This window comes from Adiantum capillus-veneris, chromosome 13 (assembly GCF_014529385.1).
Source record: "Adiantum capillus-veneris isolate H3 chromosome 13, ASM1452938v2, whole genome shotgun sequence".
NCBI lineage: Eukaryota > Viridiplantae > Streptophyta > Polypodiopsida > Polypodiales > Pteridaceae > Adiantum > Adiantum capillus-veneris.
Window position 1 is genome coordinate 98,749,373 of NC_140943.1, and position 21,670 is coordinate 98,771,042.

At 47.6% G+C, this 21,670-nt stretch overlaps 1 protein-coding gene and 2 pseudogenes across 2 annotated transcripts in view; 2 read left to right on the forward strand and 1 right to left on the reverse strand.

Moving 5' to 3' along the window:
* LOC147444507 (flap endonuclease 1-B-like) overlaps positions 1 to 21,670 on the reverse strand; it is a 98,094-nt gene that overhangs the window by 6,735 nt on the left and 69,689 nt on the right. The gene's annotated exons all lie outside the window — the stretch shown is intronic.
* LOC147444508 (uncharacterized) lies at positions 5,167 to 5,866 on the forward strand (annotated as a pseudogene).
* LOC147444509 (uncharacterized) lies at positions 13,171 to 13,801 on the forward strand (annotated as a pseudogene).

Consider the following 21,670-nt stretch of genomic DNA (forward strand, 5'->3'; position numbering starts at 1 on the left):
CTCACTGAGACTGTCAAGGCAGGTCAGCAAGAAGCCAATGCGGCAATGCATAAGAAGATCGACAGTGAAATCCAAAAACAAAGAAGAACAGACAAGGCTGCTACGCCAATCCTACCGCCTCAAGGGGACAAAGCTTGGATCACCGAAAAATTGACTACAAACCACCTCAAGCATAAAGCAAGCGAGCTCAAGAAGATGCATGAAGCTCGTAAACAAGGTAAATGGGCAGTCTACTGTGGTGGTAAGGCCATCATTCAGGAGTTTTGAACTCCCAAGCAAGCCTTCCCTCCACCTGACCCCCATTAGGTTTTGTTCTTGTTCTTATCCTTTTTCTTTTCCCCCTTGATGGACCCTCAGTCCCTAACTGATATGTATCTAATGCCTCCACCCCAAAAGAATAGATGTAATGTTTTGTTTTGGTCCCATGGGTGACGGGTCATATCTGACCTCCGTGGATGAGAATCTCTCTCTCTCTCCCTTGGTATCTATGATCTCTCGACTGAGCAGAGCCAAGGCCTCCATACCCCACGCTATCATTCGAGCCGAGCTAGCTGCCCCTCCTATGGAGATTGAGGCACTTACCAGATCAGTCTCCTTTGTGCACAGCTTGTGGGATACTACTAGAGACAGATATGCTAGACTGGCCCTTGAGTCTTCCATACAGTTAGCTCTTCAAGGGGACACTTCATGCTGGTATGCACACATGACATCATGGTTTCAAATGCATGGCTTCACCATGGACAGGCTGCCCCCTTTCCAGTTATCTCTTCAGACACCCTCGATGTCTCTTACACGGGTGGAGATTACTAGACTCATTCGTCAGGACCTGATCCAGCTGGATACCAGGAGGACATGGATAGAGCCGCCACAGGAGTTGGGCAAGAAGATGGATTTCTATAGAGAGCATCTTCTCCACCTCATAGGAGATGGGTTTGTGATTCGACCTAGCTACATGGATACACATATGTCTCATGGTTTGTGGTGTGCCATTGGTCAGATACGCACATCCTCACATCAGCTGGAGATTAAGAATGGTAGATTCAGAGGGATACCAACAGACAACAGGATATGCCGCTTATGCCAGCTAGAACCAGAGACAGAGCTACATTACTTATGTCATTGCACAGTGTACTATGAGATTCGGGGCCGTTTCCACTGCTTATTCAGAGAGGGTTTCGGTCCTTTCTCTAGGGTCATGAGTTATGAGGATCAAAGATGTCTTGGGCTATATCTACTTGAGTTACACAGATATAGAGACACTTACTGGGAAGAGCTAGAGAGAGACAGTCCCAAAGACAGATTACAAATTTCTTTTCACTAGATATGAGACAGCTAGAGGAGCAGCCATCACTGTAGAGCTCTGCCCACACTCATTTGACCACTACAGGCACTCTCATCGACCGAGCACTAAAGCTACGGAGATCCAAACAGCCACGATTGAGGAGAGGGGCTACACAACATCGACAGAGACTACAGCAGAGGATTCGAGCCATACTCTCTCGACATCCATAGTGCAGATGAGGATGGATTCTAGTAGTAGTAGTAGTATTTTTGTTCTAGTCTTTTTGTACCCAGACATGGTATTAGATTCACAATTTTGTAACAGTTTGGTCTCATAGGTCATTTTGGCGTTTTGAAGACGTTAATATAACATTTCATTTGATCTCTCTCTCTCTCTCTCTCTCTCTCTCTCTCCCCCCCCCCCCCCCCCCCCCCCCCCCCCCCCCCCTGCCCCCATCACACACATACAAGCCACACAGTGAGATCTGGGACTATGCCCCAGAACCAATGGTATGATGATGAGTGCAAGGCGCTCTACAGGCGCCTCCGCACACAGCAAGCATTAGGAGCGATCACCTAGAGGGAGGCCAAACGACAGATGCGGCATCTTACATGCCACAAGCGGCGGGCATACGAGGAGGCTCAGTATTGGGATCTATATCATTTATTCATGAGCAGAGATGCAACCACAGCTTGGCGCAGGATTAGGGAGCCTCACCCCCCTACTCCCATAAGAGGACCCACACATATGGCATACCTTATACAGAGAGCCTCTACCATGTCCCCCATCAGCCACCCATACCGCAACCACTAGAGCCTCGCCCCACCACATCGACTTTCTTCACTGCACACATGATAGAGAGAGCTATTCAACACCTACAGCATGGGAGATCGTCAGATCATACAGGTATACAGAGTGAGCACATTATATATGCAGTTAATACACTTGCTACTTTTATTGCTTGCCTATTTAATAGGTCACTCGCAGAGGGCTTCCTAGCTGAGTGGACCATGCATACTATTGCACCTTCCACAAAGCTGGGGACATGACGGACCCAAACAACTACAGGACGATTAAGATTGGCCACACGTTGGCCAAACTCTATGGTGCAATGATGGAAGCGGAGTTGAGTACTTATGCAGAGAGAGAGGGGCTACGCGCTCCTGGCCAGGCCGGCTTTAGACGAACCTTCTCCACCATCGATCACATTTTCACGCTGCGTTGTCTGATTGACCAGGCAAAAGCACGGAAGAGGAAACTCTATTGCTGCTTTGTGGATTTCCGCAAAGCCTTCGACACAGTGCCACATGAGCGACTCTTCCAGAGACTTCAGTCGTTGGGGATACCAGCTGAGATGACTTGGGGGATCTATGCATTGTATGAGCAGGTACTGGGGCAAGTACGATGCCTAGGAGGCCTATCGGATACCATTGCTAGCACCATTGATGTGAAGCAAGGGTGCCTACTCTCACCTACTCTATTTGGGCTCTACATCGACAAGGTAGCTGACTTTATCATACGGGGAAGAGGTGGTGGGGTTGACATCTTAGGTACAGTGGTTCACATTATGCTATATGCTGATGATATCATTTTAGTGTCCGAGTCACAAGAGGGACTTCAGCTACATCTACAGGCCTTAGATGACTTCTATGCACAGAGGGGGCTAACAGTGAACCTTGGGAAAACTAAGGCTATGATATTTCATACATCTGGGCAGGTTCGACGACGGACGACTCTCACTCTCACAGGAGGTCAGGTCAAGGTGGTGGACTCCTATGTATACCTGAGGATCACATTTGCTAGCACATCAGGGCGCTTTTCTATGGCCCGCGCAGCCAGAGATAGATGGACACGAGGGTATGCTGCTTTGGCCATGCTTGAGCGACAGTGCCATCAGGCACACTTTCAAGAGCCTCACACAAAGGGGTGGTTATTCGATACTCTGGTTACACCAACATTGATGTATGCAGCGGCAGTATGAGCACCTGGACTCTCAGATTACTCTTGGACACAGATTGAGAGACCTTAGATTTTGATGCTCTCACGGGTGATCCGTAGCAAGCCTTCTGTACCACATGACATTGTTAGAGCAGAGTTTGCTGCACCACCCATGCTCATTGAGGCTCTCTTTCAGGTTTGCTGCTTTATCCATCGGATGCGAGATATGGACCATGACAGATTATCACACAAAGCTTGAGGCATCCAGACAGTTAGCTGAGACCGGTGACACAGGATCAGGGTATGCGGAGATGATACAGCTCCTGACGCGCTGCGGCTGGGATATAGATCATTTACCACCTCTTCAATATGATCCCCATGCTCCACATTTGCAGCTCTCACATAGTGAGGAACACAGTTATGCGACAGGACCTATTGCAACGCTATATGAGGCGGACATGGATCACCCCTCCCGAGCCCTTGCCCACGAAGATGCTATACTATAGAGATTGCTTTATGAGCATCTCCGAGGATGGGTTTATTCAAAGACCTAGATATATATGCCACACAATGCCAGAGTGGCGATTGGTAAGCTCAGAGTGTCATCACATCAGCTTGAGATCGAGACAGGTAGAGCAGCACGGGTCCCCAAAGCCGAGAGGATATGTAGGTTATGCCAAGAAGAGGTGGAGAGCGAGGAGCATTACATTTGTAGGTGCAGAGCATATGGTGACATTAGAGAGAGATACACTACCATCTTCCATGGGCTCCCTTCACTCCGTCAGATTATGGAGTCAGTAAATCAGCGTCGACTGGGCCAGTTCTTGGTCGAGATACAGCATCACAGAGATGCTCTGCTACGGGTCCCTTCTACCACTACGAGTGGCGGGCGACAGTCACAGCTCACTGAGTTTTTCCAAAGATTTATACTAGTGCCGTCTCCGACAAAGGGGGGGGTTTTACACTTCAGCGGGCTGAGGACCTCCGAGCCAGACGGAGACCGCGAGCACCAGGTTACAGGACCCCGAGATCACAGGGGGAGTGATTCGGGCCAGGCATCATCGTCATATCCAGGAGCGGATAGCCTACCTCCACACACACCCAGAGATTATGCTCCAGGAGATTTTTATCTCGCCATCACCTATGTATCGGATATCACACCCCCACTATGGTACTGGATGGAGCACAGTCTTGTATACCCTACGCATATAGGTTGCATATTGAGCCTTAGTAGTAGGGCTCCATCCACCATCCACTACATCACACCAGCAGCTCGGTACTTAGTCTACCTCTTTTCATGTTGTTATTATCATTCTGTCCTCTTTTGATATCCAGAGGACACTGACAGTTGTACACTGATTTGTCTCATAGGCCGAGTTCGGCCTCTAGCAGACGCTAATAAAGCTTTCTTTTTTGTTTCTTTCTCTATCTCTCGCGCTTTTTGATACTTTGGTGACCTCAGCTATGATGTATGGGGTGCAGATTTGGGGCCCCTCAGTTGGTTGTCATGGCAGAGTTGGCAACACTAATGGATGGAAAGGGATGGAGAGACCCTTGGTATCTATGATTTCCCGGATGATTAGAGCCGAGGCCCAAGTACCTCATGAGATTATAGAGCAGAGCTAGCTACCGCTCCAATGAGGCACTTACTAGATCAGTCTCTTTCATACATAGCTTGTGGGACCTTCCCAGAGACAAATATGCCCGGCTTGCTCTCGAGTCGTCCAGACTCTTGGCCCTACACAGCCTGCTGGTATGGACAAATGACTTCTTGGTTCTAGATGCATAGTTTTAGCATGGATAGACTGCCTCCCTTCCAGTACTCTTTGGAGGCTCCCTCTCTCACTGTGAGACGGACAAAGATTACTAGATTTATCCATCAAGACTTGATTCAGATGGACACTAAGAGGACTTGGATAGAGCCTACTCAGGAGTTGGGCACAAAGATGGCTTTTTACAGAGAACATTTTCTTCAACTCACGGAAGATGTCTTTGTAGTCAGGCCCAACTATATGGATACACATTTATCATATGGAGTGCAGTGTGCTATTGGCCAGATACGCACATCCTCACACGAGTTTGAGATTGAGACTGGCAGATATAGAGGAGTCTCGGCTGAGGCCAGGGTATGTCGTGTATGCCAGAGGGAGCCAGAGACAGAGCTGGATTACATTTGTCATTGCTCCGCATACTATGAGATTCGCAGTTGATTCCATTGCTTATTTAGGGAGGGTTTTGGACCACTTTCTAAAGTTATGGGATACCAGGATCAGATGCTGGGGTCTGTTCTTGCTTGAGTTGAGGAGACATAGAGAGTGCTTGTTGAGGTGACCAGAGAGACAAACTCAACGGCAGGTCACGGACTATTTCACGCCAGCCATTACCACTAGAGAGCTGGACGGACAGGTTCTGCAACAGAGTTCGGATCCCACCTCCACTAGAGGCACACTGATTGACCGTGCGATGGACCTAGGGAGATCCAGGCGTCCACGATTACAAAGGAGGTCATCCCAGCGTAGACGAAGATTACAGAGGAGGATTTGGATTATTTTGGCCGCGCCACGCACGATGCCCAATCAGGTTTTTGACCATGGAGGACATCGAGGAGATTCGACAACGATTGATGCTAGATTTACTTTGAGCTGAAGGATTATCCCCTACTTGGTAGCTTAAGTTTCTTGCACCCCTCATTATTTTGTACCTTTGTATTGACTAGAGTCTCTAGTCTTTCCCCCACAATCGCTTTCACTACAACATTTTGTTTAGGATGTTAAGTCTTTCTTTCAGCACACAGACTTTGTATTAGATTCACCAGTTTGTAACAGTTGGTCTCATAGGTCATTTTGGCCTTTTGTAGACGTTAATATATCATTTCATTTCATTTCTCTCTCTCTCTGTGATGATTGTGTGTTTACAATGGAAGAAGAGAATATATATGGATGTTGAGTGTTTTTCTCCTTCATGTGGAATAGTTGAGGGTGATTTGTAGGCCTATGAAACCTTTTGTGTGCAAGAGTTGGATGATGATTATTAAGGAGTGCCTCAAGTTCATGTTATAATTAAGAGTATGCCTGTTGTGGACCTTCTTGATAAGTAGACTATCCATGAGAAATGCCATGATTGACTTTGTGTTGATTAGTAGCCATACCTTGATTGATGAAGAGAATATGGAGGTTTTTGAAGATATGGACAGCCATGAGAACGTAGTTTTGCTGCCATATGATGAGATAACTGATGCTAGTATGCTTAAATCTCTTTCTAAGGAGTTATGTGAAGAAGAAAAGGGCGGGGGGGGTTCTCAAAGGGTGAGTCTACCGATCCAGAGGGTGCTTTGGCTTTTAATGGTTTAGTTGCAGGAGAGGTGTCATTTGGGACTAATTGATTCAAAGATGACTTTTTATCCCTTCTGTGAATCCTTCATGGGCTCACCTAGCCCCATAGACTATATGGTGGTAGACATGGCTGCTGCATCTAGGTCAGGGGAAGCATTTGGGTCAAGGGCAGCATGTTCAACGCAGGTGGCAAACTTGAGTTAGCTACTACGTTGAGGCTGCTAGGAGGATCCACAGGTATAGACTGAATAGAAACTATATAGCAGGGCATAGACTCCATGGCCGCCAACCACTCCAAAAGGTCAGGCGCACCTGGTGGAGGGTGGTCAAGTAAGGGAGCTGACTCAACTGGCAAAGAACTATGGTGAACAATAAGGTCCATTCCACCCTCAAACTTGATTGGTCTCATCAGTGAGCCAATGTAGCAGGGCTACAGTGTCACTTTCACAGGACACATAGTAGTACAGTTGGTCTGGTCTGGTTCACACTGGACGAACTCTCTGGACTGGACAGTGACACGTGGCAGGGATACGGACGGTGGTCTAGTGGACATCGTGGCCAGGTCACCACCACCACTCAGTTTGGAGATAGACTTAGATGGCTGACATTTATGAGCCGTTGGTGGCTCTCTATGGTTGTACATATGAGTAGTAGCTGTTGGGTCATCAAGATTATCATCTTCTTCATATATGGTCCAACGTCATCGTCTAGAGTAGCGAGTCTATACACACAGCACGTCTACACCATCCCTGCACATCTGAGCCTCGACACCCCCATTGTACCCGTGAGTTCTGGGTTGGAGCTGAGTGTGCTGCCACGCCAGAGTTTGTATTGGTTCTTTGAGATAGTCGAGTCCATATGTTGTCTCTGTGTTGATCAGTTGTTATCTATTGTTTCCTTTGTTTTCATTCTGTTTTGAGTGAGATGTCACGCACATTGCACTGAGGAGCACCCACTCTAGAGAGCACGACACACTATCCGCACTACAGGTGCTCTCATTTTTGGCACGCCTGGTGGGACCTTAACTGAAGTCTCACTATCTATTGAGTTACAAATCGAGGAGCTAGCTGGGTTTACCTAGCCTCGCCTACTTCACCTTGCATAGTGCAGCCTGTTGGTCTGGTCCAGTTTCACCCTAGATAGCTTAGCCTAGCTGACCTAGTCTCTTGCCCTGCTGGTCTGGTCCTCTCTCGCCCTGGTCCAACCACCTCTCGTCCTGGTCTAGTCCTTCCTCGTCTCTGGTCTTGTCCTCCCTCGTTCCTAGTCCAGCCAGGTGGTCTAGTCACTCGCCCTGGTCTAGTAGAGTCTAGATCGGTGTTCACCAGTTAAGAGTCTTCTTGCCCAAAGCTTGGTTGGGTTTGTGGTTACTGCATGACACATACAAGGCGGTCAATTAGAGCGAAAAAGCGCACTACTGAGTCCTCTTAAGCACTACCACAGAAGGCATCAACCCTGGTACCTAGTAGAAGTCCACCAACCTCATCACCCATACCTCCACATACGACATCATCCATTCCTCCATCCGGTTCTACATCTTCCAAGTCACCTTCCCCAGTAAAGCTCTCTCCCATTTTGTTACAACAAGCTATTGAGCAACAGGCTCCTGAGCAAGAGGTCATGGAGGCATTGGCGAGTGTTTTGGCCAAGGTAAACATCAAGTTTCCTACTTTCAAGGGACTCTTGACAGAAGATGCAGACGACCATGCAAGGAGGTTTGTATCTCTCTGTAGAGGTCATGGTCTTAATAGAGAAGATGCTTATTTGGTGCTGTTTCCATCAACATTGGATGGTTTAGCAGACAAGTGGTACAATCAGTTTGTAGAGAATCACTTTTCAACTTGGGCAGCTTTAAGACAACAGCTTGTAAAGCTTTCAGACCAGGGGACTTCCAAGAAAGAGTTCTGGATGAGTTGGCCAACCTGTTGCTTCAGCCCAAAGAGACTTTTGCAGAACTCATGACCCGAACAAAGTCTCTGGTCGCCAAGCTTCCTCAACCACCAGGTGAGTTCATGGTCAAGAAATGGGTAGAGAAGGCTCTTCCAACTTCTCGGCAAAAACTAAGAGAGAATCTCCGACCTGATGCCACCTTGGAGGAGTTTGTTGCGGTTGTTACTAGGATAGAGGGGGCAAGGAAGCTGTTTGCCGACTCTTCTCAGGTAGAGACTGCCTCTGTACTCTTGGAGAGTCCATTTGACCCTTTGACTTCTTTACGTAGGGAACTTGAAGCCCTAAAACTACAACGCGCTCTTCAAGAGGAGAAATCAATCTCTCTTAGACAGGAGAAGCCCCCACATCACGACGCTTTGGATCAAATCAAGAGAGAGCTAGAAGAGCTTAGGTCTCAGCAGGAAACTAAGGCTATGGTATGGTGCAGCTCATGTCGCTCTTCAAGACACCCTCCACAGGACTGTCCCCTTCGTGCTTATTGCTATTTCTGCGAAAAGTCTCGGCATGAAGACAAGGATTGCTACTATATCAAGGGATTGCGGCAAATACAACAAAGTCTAGGTCCTTCTCTCCAACAAGGGCTAGCACCAACATCTAATATGGTTTCCTCCTATGGCCATTCAAATTACATGCCACCTTGCTCAATACCCCTATTGTCCAAGGTATGTCAGGTACTTTTCCGTCTAAAAGTTTTTATCATACTCATTCTCCCTCAGCCCCTCAGAGCTTCTACACCTCAGCTTCCAACTCCATGCAACAAGAATAGAGACCACCTCGTCCCCCGTTTTGTCCATCAAATCGGCTCATCTTATGCTATAGATGTGGAGAATATGGCCATTACCAAAGCAAGTGTCCTTTACATTAAGGGTCTCCTCCTTATCGTCATTGTCTGGAGTCTAAAGACCACTACAGTAAGGATTGTCCCAAGCAAAGGGCATCCTCATCTTCAGGCCCAACTCAGAATCAACAAGAATTCACATTCCCAAAGATCAATCTGATTGCAATGAACACCACCCCTCAGCCATCACCTGCTACTCATACAATTCGGCCACAAGAAGTGGGGGAGCCCGCTGGCGTGCTCACTCGGCACAAAGAGCAGCTCTTGGTCTCAGCTTGCCAACAGGTCCATCTCGTCCATCTCCACTTCTACAACCTGACCAAACTGATAAGTCCTTCATTGGTGCTAAGAGTAGGCCAGTCTCTATGCTCTCGGACATTGATGGAGCCTTCTTAGAAGCAATGGCTGACTTGGAACAGGTCAAAGTTCCAGAGGAAGCCCAGATTGAAGGAGCTAAGCCCACACCGGAAGCAATCTTGAAGAACACCTTTCAACAAGTGTCCCTTTATGAGATGCTCCGGCTAGATGCAACCCTCAAAAGTGACACCCTATGAGTCATTCAGTCTCTGTACCCGGGTGCAGGGCCTAGTGGCGGGCACCTCCCTGTACAACCCTCAAAGTCTTACATGATTTCTTATCCAGTTGCTCCCCTTACTGACTACAAAAGTCCTCGTCTCACTGTATCTATTCTTGGGCATCATTTCTCAGGCGTCATAGTGGATGGAGGATCCGGGATCAATTTGATGCCAGAGGTTACTATGTTGGCTTTAGGTCTGCAACCTATCCGCCCCGCTCCATTCACTGTTACATTGGCTGACCAGAGGACAGTCTATCCAGTGGGCATAGTAGATAAGATGCCTCTGAAGGTACAAGACTTCACCTTTAGCTTGGATTTTGTGGTGGACAATCTTCCCCAGGTGGAGGGAGGATTTCCTTTGCTTATAGGTAGACCATGGTTGCGGCATACTAAGGCACTTCATGATTGGGGAAACGACGCCATGTGGATACATACTCCTGGCTCCCCCATGCAACCAATCCGACTCGAAGGAGGTATGGATCCAGTGGTTCATCACAGTTCGTTGTCAGTACAGTCCAACCCCGACCCCGAGCAGCCTATCCCACCTGACGGGTCTAACGAAGACCTGCTGCAATGGTTGGAAGCTACCCAATCGATGCCGTGCTATGTGGTCTCCATTCAAGCCTCACCGCCTGTAACACACTCTCTCCCGACTCCTCAGGCTGACACCAGTGACCCAAGTCCTACAACAGAAAGTGTGTCTGTCAAAGAAGCAAGTGTGTTAGTCCCTGATGACCATGATTCAAGCGTTCCTCTGATGGAAGTCGTCGGCCTTGGTGAACCTATCACACATCACCAGAGGGGAAAGAAATCTCCTCTGCATGAGTTCACCAACGTTCCACCTCTTCCTCTAAAATCTCCCAGGTCTGACGCCCCGCCCACTCAAAAGCACTCTGCTGTGTCTAGAGACTTACCCTTCGAGGAGCCTCCACCAGGATGGTTACAAGAGGAGTATGCAAAGTTTCCAATCGATCAAACACCAGCCCATGAGCGAAGCTCCAAGAGGCAGCTCACTCTTCATCTTCTGAGGCACCCTCTCCAGCTACACCTCCTAACCCGGTCAAAGAAGTCAACCTAGGCGACCCTGACAACCCTCAGCACGTCCTCTTAACAGCTTGGTTATGGGAGCATCCCGCGTTACTCGATCAGGTAGTCTCTTTTATACACTCTTTTAAAGATGTTTTTGCTTGGTCCTACAAGGATTTGGAAGGGATCCCACCAGAATTGGGTGTCCATACTATCCCTCTGGTTGAAGGGGCTAACCTTGTCAGAGGCCGAGCTTACAAGCTCAACCCAAAGTATGCAGAGACTGTCAAGTCAGAGCTAGAAAAAATGCAAGAGGCAAGGATCATTGTACCTGTGGAGCACTCTGAGTGGTTATCATCCATGGTGATAGCGCCTAAGAAGCAGTCCAATAAAATCCGTGTGTGCGTAGATTACCGCACTCTGAACAAGGTAACTATCCTAGATGGTTTTCCCACACCTTTCACTGAGCGTGTGCTAGAAGATATAGCAGGGCATGTATTGTACAGTTTCATGGATGGGTTCAGTGGATACAATCAGTTGGGTATCCATCCAGGTGATTAAATTAAAACGGCTTTCGTGACTCCCCGGGGTATTTTTATCTACACTAGAATGTCGTTTGGGTTGAAAAACGCTCCACCTTCCTTCAATCGAGTAGTATACCTCATATTCTGTCATTTGCTTACGGATCATCTTCGCATCTTCATGGATGATTTTTCAGCTTTCTCGAGTGCTCAAATGTTCAACCCTAGTGGAAAATCTAGAGGAGCCCCTCGCTCAGCTCTCTACTGTCTTTCTGAGGCGCAGGGAGGCATGCCTGAAGCTCAATCCGAACAAATGTCATTTTTTTGGTCACTGAAGATACACTTCTAGACCATGTAGTGTTTGCTAAAGGTTTAGCGCCCGACCCAGAGAAGATAGTAGCAATCTTGAAGTTACCACCTCCCATCAATCCAAAAGGTGTGCAGAGCTTTGTAGGCCACACAGGCTATCATCGCAGGTTTACACGCATGTATGCACAGGTGGCTCAACCACTGACCCGACTCACCAGTGCTACTGTCCCCTTTCAATGGTCCAAACCTGAGGCTAAAGCATTTGCATACCTCAAAAACGGCCTAATTGAAGCGCCTATTCTACTGGCTCCCAATTGGTCTCTTCCTTTTCATGTGCATACTGATGCCACTCAACTGGTTGTGGGTGCTGTGCTGACTCAACCTAGTACGGAGTACAACTTGGATCGCCCTGTTCACTATGCAAGTTGCCTACTCACCAAAGCAGAGCGCAACTATAGCACCATAGAAAGGGAAGGTTTGGCTATTGTGTATGCTTTACAAAATTTCGCCATTATTTATTAGGAGTCCACTTCACAGTTATTATTGATCACCATGCCCTGTGCTATCTGCTTAATAAGCCGCAAGTTGCAGGTCGAGTATGGCGATGGCTACTCTTATTTCAAGAGTTTGATTTCGAAGTGGTACTCAGGCCCGACAAGCATCATGCCCTTGCTGACCACCGCTCTCGCATTCACACAGGTGAAGAAGCAACAGGGGTTGCAGATGACTTTCCAGATAGCAGTCTCTTTAAGGTGGATACCACTCCGGAGTGGTACGGCGATGTATTGCATTTGCTATCTACTGGCCTGTACCCTGATAATGCGTCTCCACTGCAAAAGAGAAGATTGCTTTTAGAGTCAAGGCCAAGCCATTCACTCTAATTGTGGGCCAGCTCTACAAATCAGGACCAGATGGTGTTCTGAGACGGTGTGTCTCCCATCATGAAGTTAAGAATATTTTGGAGGATGCCCACAGTGGTCCCACTAGTGGGCATTACCTTGGTCGCATCATCGCCCAAAAGATTCTACAGAGTGGTCTATGGTGGCCCTACGTTTTCCGGGATGCAATTGCTTAGGTGAAAGTATGTGATTTGTGTCAGTGCTGTGGACCTAAACCAAGCAAGCAATCCAACCGTCCTCTGTAGGTCTCTATGGCATGGCTGCCTTTTGAGAGATGGGGCATAGATTTTGTGGGTCCAATTGCTCCCCTTGCCCAACCAAGTAACCGAAAGTATCTATTGGTGGCTACAGATTATGCAACCAAGTGGGCAAAGGTACTGGCAACAACTGATTGCACTGACAATGCTGTATACAGCCAAGTTTCTATATGAAAATATTTTGTGCAGGTTTGGATGTCCCTTGGAGATCACCAGTGATAGGGGCAATCACTTTGTTAATGAAATGATTTCAACCTTGCTCGCCAACTACAAGATTTTTCACTATAAGTCTTGTTCCTATTACCCTAGAGCAAATGGACAGGCCGAGAGTACCAATAAGGTTCTGATAGCCCTTCTAAGGAAAGCATGTCATCTACATCCGACGTCTTGGGCTCAAGCTATCCACGACACTCTTTGGGCTTACCGCACTTCTTTCAAAGCCACGACCGACCACACCCCATTTCAGTTAGCCTTAGGTTTAGATGCAATAGCACCCTTTGAATTCAACTCAGGATCTCCACGGGTAGGCAGTCTCAGTGCCAATGGGGATTTGGAGTCTGCCTCATTTTCTCGTCTCGCCCTATTGGAAGAAAGCCACCATTTTGCTTCTCAGGCTCTTGAAGTAGAGCAGCTTCATCGCAAGGCGTGGCACGATCGCCATCTCAGAAAGCCAAAAATACATGCAAGGATCATTGGTGCTACTGTATCAAACTAGATATCAGAAAAAAGCAAAGAAGTTGGTCCCAACTTGGCAAGGTCCATTCATGGTACAGGAAATTTTGCCACAAGGAGCGATCCAGCTAGTAACTTTGGATGGTGTTCCCTTGCCGCTGGTAAATGGCTCCAGAATCAAGTGCTATTATCCCTCTGAGTAAACAGTCTACAGCCGTTTCGCCACCTGTAATTGTTATGCCTAGTAGGGTTCCTGAATCTCCCATCTCTCTTCTTTCCATTACCTTCCCACCAGAACCGATGTTCTGTTAATGTCTATGCAACACTCTCAGTCTCTGCTATGCCTGTAGACGTATCCACATTTCCTCCTAAGGTATCCTTTCTCTACACTGTGTAATCGGGGTACTTGTCTCGTCTTGAACTTCTTGAAATCCAATCATTCTTTCTCTAAATGTGAACCACCTTGATGATAATGCTTTCTATCATCAGTGTTGTTTGATGCTCTTACTATGGTTCCTCTAGTTGAACTCCTCAATAGATCTGTAAGTCTCCTGTGATAGTTTCCTATGAAGTTAAAACTCTCTTCATCTTCTCCTTCTTCTAGTGTGACACACTTGGGTCATTGGGAGATTTTTCTACGTTCCCACGCTTCACTCAGTAGCACGAAATTGTCTGTCTATAGTCTCTTAATTTGCCTTACAGTTCCTACATAAACGTTCACTACCACTAAACCCCTTCCTACCTCCATACTAACCCCCCTTACTCCCTCCTAAGCCTAACTGCCCTCACCCCTCTTTACTAAACCTCGCCCTCTCTACTGCCCTCGTCCCCATACCGTATGCCCTTGCCCCTCTCTATCTCCCAACTCGCCCCACCCCTCACAACTCGCCCCCTCCCCCTCTCTCCCAATTCGTCCCCTCCCCCTCTCTCCCAACTAGCCCCTTTCCCCCTCTCCCCAACTCGCCGCCTCCCCCTCTCCCCAACTCGTTCCCCCTCTCTCCCAACTCGCCCCCTCCCCCTCTCCCCAACTCATCCCTCCCCTCACCAATTCGCCCTACCCCCTCCCCAACTCGTCCCTCTCCCAACTCGCCCCTCCCCCTCACCACCACCTAGCCCTACCACCTCCCCTTACCCGATTCGTTTGTCCCCAGTTCGTCAAATCCCAACGCAACCTCTACCTTTTTTATTGGCCTTCTTTATTCGTCGCGCTTTCCCTCCAAAGCAACCCTAATCACACACATCTCTCGCCGCTCTACCCAATTCGACCGCTCTGCCCTCTTTGGCTTCTTCCGCTTCGGCTCCTTCCGTGGGATAACTACAGATAGCTCTATATACATACATACAGGGTGAAAGCAATATACAGTAATTGCAGAGTTGTCATATGTATGCAATTGTGGATCAGCTTTTGAGTGTCTGAATGTTCTTCTTGGCTGCGAATTGGGAACAACCTCAGTCAGACAACGAGGGTGTGGCCTATACACATCAGTTAGAAGTTGTGCAATTCCCATGGTGGGTAGCATCAAACCCTCCAGAAAAGCAGGCTTAATAAAGAAGCCACCACCTCAACCGTTGAGTTCTGTTGAGGAGGAGGATGACTTAGAAACTAGTGGCCAAGATCTGGATGACTTCACTTCCAGTGATGCCAGCGATGAAAGTTACAAAGCCTCCCCAACCTCAGAATCGGATTCAAAAGCTACCTCTGAATCGGATGCGTCCAAAGAAACAAATGCGAAAAAACCAGGTAAAAGGAAACGCAATCATCAAATCATCCATCATGAGTCGGCTGGCTACATCTAAAAATCGCCACACCATTCTCCTTGACTGTTTATCTACAACCGTCTTGACCATATCTAAGCGAAATCCTCTCCAAGGACCACCTACAGACTATGGGTCTCACAGCACTGGCTGATTGCGATCTGCCAACTACTGTTCCTGTTGAGATGATACATGATCTTTTGAAGAACATTCCCAAGGTCAAGGGCCACAAACTCACTGCTAAACGGTTAGGCCATGCTATGGGTATGACCACCTTTCCATCTGTGAAGCTTGCTACCCAAACTTTCTCTCAGCTTTCCAAGGATGCCACCATTTAGGCATGTCAGGAGATGCTCAGTACGTATCACCCGGATTATGAAAGAAACAAACAGCTCTTGGCAATCTTTAGATACTACTTTCTGGCTAGAGATGCCAAAGAAGATAAGGGAAAATGTGAACTGCCCACTACATTATCCCATTGGGAAGGCCTTTACTGTTTGCTCCACGTCCAACCCTGTGGATTTCACCAGATTCTTTTTTCATCGTTACAACCTAGAGCCAAAAGGTTTCGGGCCCAAGTGAGGTCTGTGCAGTTCAGCTTCAAATGTTTCACAGCACCTCTCTTGACGTGGGTCATAAATATACATGTTACACCAGACGAAGCAGATGAGGATACACGAAGTGTGCAAGGGAAAAGAAAATCCTTAAACATTCCTGCTGATCCTAAAATCACGAAGAAAAAGAAGATCAAAGCAAAGGTGGCGAAAGATACAGCAGAGTCTCTACTCTCTTTGCCAATATTTGAGAGCCAACAGACTAAGGTGACACATCTTCCGCGGCGCTCTCTGTCTTCCAACCCTCTCTCTACTGGGCCAGTGTCTACTTCCAAACTTCATGACAAGTCGGCGGCTTCTTCCTCGGAGATTCCTCTACCTTCTTCTCCAATATTCACCCATACTGATGCCAATATATCACAGACTACTCCTGCAACCACCATCTCAGCTCCTACTCCACCAGTAGTACTTACTCCTAGCGAGCCCCCTGTGCCACTTGGGAGACCTCCAGTATCATCTTCAGGGGTGGCCGACTCTACTTCTCTGCTACACCTTTCGGAGAAAGTATTACAAGACTGCAGGAATGCTATCGCCACCATAGAGCTTGGAGCGGAACAATTAGTTGCCATGCACTAGCGCCACTTTGCCATATACGGAGCTATGGAGGGATCTCTGAAGGTCGCCGAGAGTGCCATCTTGGATCGGGATGCTACGATTTTCGCACTGCAACAAGCTTTGAAAATAACGTCAGACATCATTGAAGACCTTAAAGCACAGGTACAAGGATTTCGGAAAATGCTTTTACTCAGGCTCCGGCTCACCGAGACGGTGAGTGGTTTTGTGGCGGGCAACCTTTAGCAGGGCTACAGTGTCACTTTCACAAAACACTCTAGTACAGTTGGTCTGTTTTGGTTCACACTGGACGGACTCTCTGGGCTGGGCAGTGACACGTGGCAGGGATACGGACGGTGGTTTAGTGAACATCGTGGCCAGGGCACCACCACCACTCAGTTTGGAGATAGACTTAGATGGCTGACATTTATGAGCCGTTGGTGGCTCTTTATGGTTGTACATATAAGTAGTAGCTGTTGGGTCATCAGATTATCATCTTCTTCATATATGGTCCAGCGTCGTCGTCTAGAGTAGCGAGTATACACACAGAACGTCTACACCATCCCTGCACATCTGAGCCTCGACACCCCCATTGTACCCGTGAGTTCTGGGCTGGAGCTGAGTGTGCTGCCATGCCAGAGTCTGTATCTGTTCTTTGAGATAGTCGAGTCCATATGTTGTCTCTGTGTTGATCAACTGTTATCTATTGTTTCCTTTGTTTTCATTCTGTTTTGAGTGAGATGTCACGCACATTGCACTGAGAAGCACCCACTCTAGAGAGCACGACACACTATCCGGGCTACAGCCAACAAGTGTTGATCCACATGGCATCATTCCCCAATCATCAAGTGCTTTAGTATGCCTAAGCCAAGGTTTGCCAATGAGTAGGGGAACCCTCCCTCCACTTGTGGAAGGTGCACCACCACGAAATCTAAGCTGAAGGTGAAATCTTGTACCTGCAGAGGACACTTACAGAGCTTAGGTCCATACTCACGACTGTCGACATCTAGCATAAGATCGGGCAGTTGGGTGGCCAAGAAGGTGGCTAGGGTGGTCATGGTGTTTGCTCAAGGATGGAAGCTTCCGTTGTGTAGAAGCTCTGAAAGGTGCCAAAGGTGTATTAGCATGGTAAAATCTCGGAGGTGGAAAAGTACCTTGCATAGCCTGCATAGGAGTCATCATCAGCAAAGGTGGCATGTGACTTGGGTGACCATAAGGAGAAACCATGTTTGACCATGTTTGATCCAGAAGCCAACCCATGTTAAAGAGTAGGAGAGAGGCTTTGCTGCAGATGTCAGAGCCGCTTGAGGTAGTAGCAGTCCTTGTCCATGTCCACCTTGCTCGCAGAAGATGCATTACACTCTAAGGGGGACATCCTTGGGAAGGATGTCGCGGAGAACGACACGAGTTGCACTAGACCAAAGCCTTAGACTCTTACTGCACCAGACTAAAGCCTTAGACTCTTGCTGTGCTTTGAGATCTTTGAGCTGCTCCAAAGCTGCCCGTTGTGGAGACTTATCCTGCCGAACAGAGAGAGATCTTTCCTCTTGAAGAGCTCATTGCAGCTTTAGTGCCTCAAGTACCCACGTCAAGAACCAAAGGGCCAGATGCATTTTCCAAAAGAACTAAAGCTGACCTGGCTCCAGGAGGGTCTCGAAAACCTCCTTGCTCCTTCAATTCTAGTGGGTGCGGCGACAAACTCATCCAATGTAGCATCAAGTTTGAGAGACTCCCTTAACTTTTGTTGAAAAGCCTTGGGAAGAGCTTTCTCTACTCACTTCTTTACCATGAAGTCCCCTACCTACTAGAGGAGTTTAGCAACTAGTGCCTTTGTTCTCGTCATGCGCTCCGCAAATTGGTTGGAGCACAAGGTTCCCCAACCATCTAAACCCTTCTCTTGGAAGTCAAATGTCCAGAAGGCCCCACAAAAACTTTGCTTTAATGTCGCCTAGTCTACAAAGTGGTTATCAGCAAACAAACTATACCATTTAACTGGTAAGCTATCCGAAGTCAAATGAAAAAGCACCAGATAAGTATCTTCACGATTGAGACCACGACCCCGGCAAAGAGAGACAATCTCCTTATGTTGGCCATTTGCATCCTTCGTAGAAAGACCCTGAAGGTAGGAAACTTTATATTGACTTTGGCCAAAATGCTTGCCAGTTCTTTCATTGTTGCGTGCTCTAGAGCTAGTTCTAGGGAGGATAAAGGAGGTGTTAGAATGTGTGGGAGAAAAGGTGGTTGAAGTGGATGCTTGGGGAGGTAGTGGAAGTGGGGGTGGAGGACTGGGTAAGAAGGGTTGACGCTTTCTGTGATAGTATTGCAGAGGGCTCTTGAGAGAGCTAGAATGGTCTTTGCACCGCCTTGTATATGTCATACGTGAGCAGCCTAAGGACCAACCAGCTGAGTGGGAAGATGACCTCCATGTACTAGTCGACCTCTTGCCTTGCTAGACCAGTAGACTTGCTAGACCATACAAGACCACTCGACCACTCTGGACTAGGCTCGATCTGCTAGACCAGCTGGACTAGTTGACCCGAGACTCTTCCAACTTGGCTAGCTATTCCACTGGCTTAATTGAGCAATATTGTCATTTGAGGTCCTACCGGGCGTGCCAAAAACGAAAGCACCTGTAGCACGAGAACTATGTGGAGCTCTCTAATGTGGGTGCTCCTCAGTGTAGTGTAAACAGAAATCTCACTCCATGCACACAGCTACACAACAAAATGACAAGCAGCAAAGAAAATGTACTCGAAAGTAGACACAATAAGATAGACTCGAAGCCCACATGTCAGCTTGATTGCTCTCAACGTATCAGCTAGACTCTTGTTGGTAGCACACACTGCTCCCAACCAAGCGCAAACAAGGTACAATGGGGATGTAAAGGCTCAAAACAGTGCACGGAGAGTGTTGTGTGTAAGACTAATGAAACGAACACGTGGAGAGGATCTCCCGGCTACACGGACCGCCTACAGACACGCATCGGACGAACCACCCGACCATAGCCACCATCCGGTAGCACCCTCGTACTGGGGCCAACGTTCGAGGATGTAGGCGTGCACCTGTAAGACCGAGCGTCCCATACCACCCGGCCTCACCTCCTCAAGATGACCTCGCACACTCCTAGCCTCATGGGCTAACCATTGGCACTTTGCTAGTGGGGGTTGATAACTATAAATGAGACCTTAGCCTCCCTTTTATAATAATGGCTGGCTACACTGGTTGGTTTCACACTATGTCCGCCCATCCTGATGACGTCTAAGCTAGATCCCCTCTCCTGTAAGTGGGACATAACATACTTCCCCCCTTAAGAACCATTGATGTCCTCATCAATGAAGTGGGGATACTGAGCTTTCAAAGCTCTAATTGATTCCCAAGTAGCAAACCTTTCCATTTAATTAAATACTCGTCATAAGCTTTTTGGTGCGAATGACGGGTACGGTGATCTAACACAGCCTCTTGTTCTCAAGGAATATAATCAGTTTGCATTTCTTGCCATACATTTTCTTCGATAGGTACAACAACGTCGGCTTCGCCTATTTATTTATTTAAGGCGACTTTGATGAAATACAAGATGTACACTAACATCCGAAGATAGAGCCAATTTATAGGCAACTTGGCCAATTTTCTTTGTGATCAAGAATGGACTACAATATCTAGCTTGGAATCCTTGGGTATCTTCAGATAGACCCATTGTCCCACATCTACAGTCCTTGGAGATCTTTTCTGATTAGCATGAGTAGTAACTCGATCATGAGCCATCCTTATACTATCCTTAGCCAATTTGAGCATTTCTTGCATATCATACAAGAAATCACGAGCTTTGCGATGCTTGACTTTCTTTAAGCTAATAGCAATAGGGGATTTAGGCTCAAATCCATACATAACATGAATGGGCTAAATCTAGTAGTAGAATGCTTGCTACTATTGTAGGCAAATTCTAATTGTGGAAGATACCTTTCCCAATCAGATTGCCTATGAGAGACGTAAGACCTCAGCATGTCCTCTCACCATCGGACTCGGGATGGATGATCAGAGGACGACATACTCAACTTCGTTCGAAAGTGAGCAAACACATCTTGCCAAATTGCCAAGTGAACTTGGTATCTTGATCACATACAATATCCTCTGGCAGACCGTACGGCTTATAAAGCTGATCGCCAAATAAAACCGCGAACTCATGGCTTTTTACTGTCGACTTCGTTGATATAAACTTCGCTATTTTTGTGAATCTCTCGACCACAACCCAAATAGCGTCATTGCCCCGACTAGTATTTAGCAAACCAACGATGAAGTTCATGGAAATACTTTGCCACTTGGCATCTCGGATTACCAATGGATGTAGCAGGCCAGCTTTCCTAAGGCGCTTTGCCTTGTTGACCTGACACTGAGTGCATGTCTTCACATTGCTCTCTATATAAGAGCGCATTCTTAGCCAATAGAAATATCGCTTGACCAAAGCGAAAGTTCTCTGGATGCCTAGGTGCCCAACGCTAGGAACATCGTGGCATTCAAACAAAATTCTTTGTCGAACCTCATCGATTTTTGGCACATACACTTTTCCATTTCTAAACAATAGTCCACCTTTAATGGAATATTGTCGGTCGCGTCTCTCCAACACGACTCACTTGGGTCTCCGGACCACCTAAGCCTGTACACGAGTCATGCCCCGCTTCGACTTCATTCCATATCTTGTCAAAATAGCTATCGGAACGACGTAGCCTTCGGAGAGTGATGGCTCATGTTAAATATCGGCTAGGTAAACGACGTGTAGGTGGGGCTGACCGGGGAAGCCGGTCACGGCGCTTTTTGGGGGGGGCAATTTTTTTTAAAGTTATGTAAGGCAGGCTACAGCGTATGTGCAGATGTGCGTGCGTAGTGTAGTGGTACAGCTCTAGCCCTGGATGGGGAGGCCGTGTGTTCGAGATGCGCGTCGTGCAGCGTGTTGACTTTTTGGTCAACTCCTCCCAACCGGTTTCATTTGACCGACAACCGGCTGCGGCTGCCTTGCCACGCCGGCAAGCTAGCCGATATTTAAACAAAACCTTCGGAGAGAGATAGAAATTCGTCGAGATTGCAACCATCGACAAGGCATTAACCTCGAGAATCCGGCTGAGTGTGTCAACAACTCGATTGCTGGATCCTTTTCTG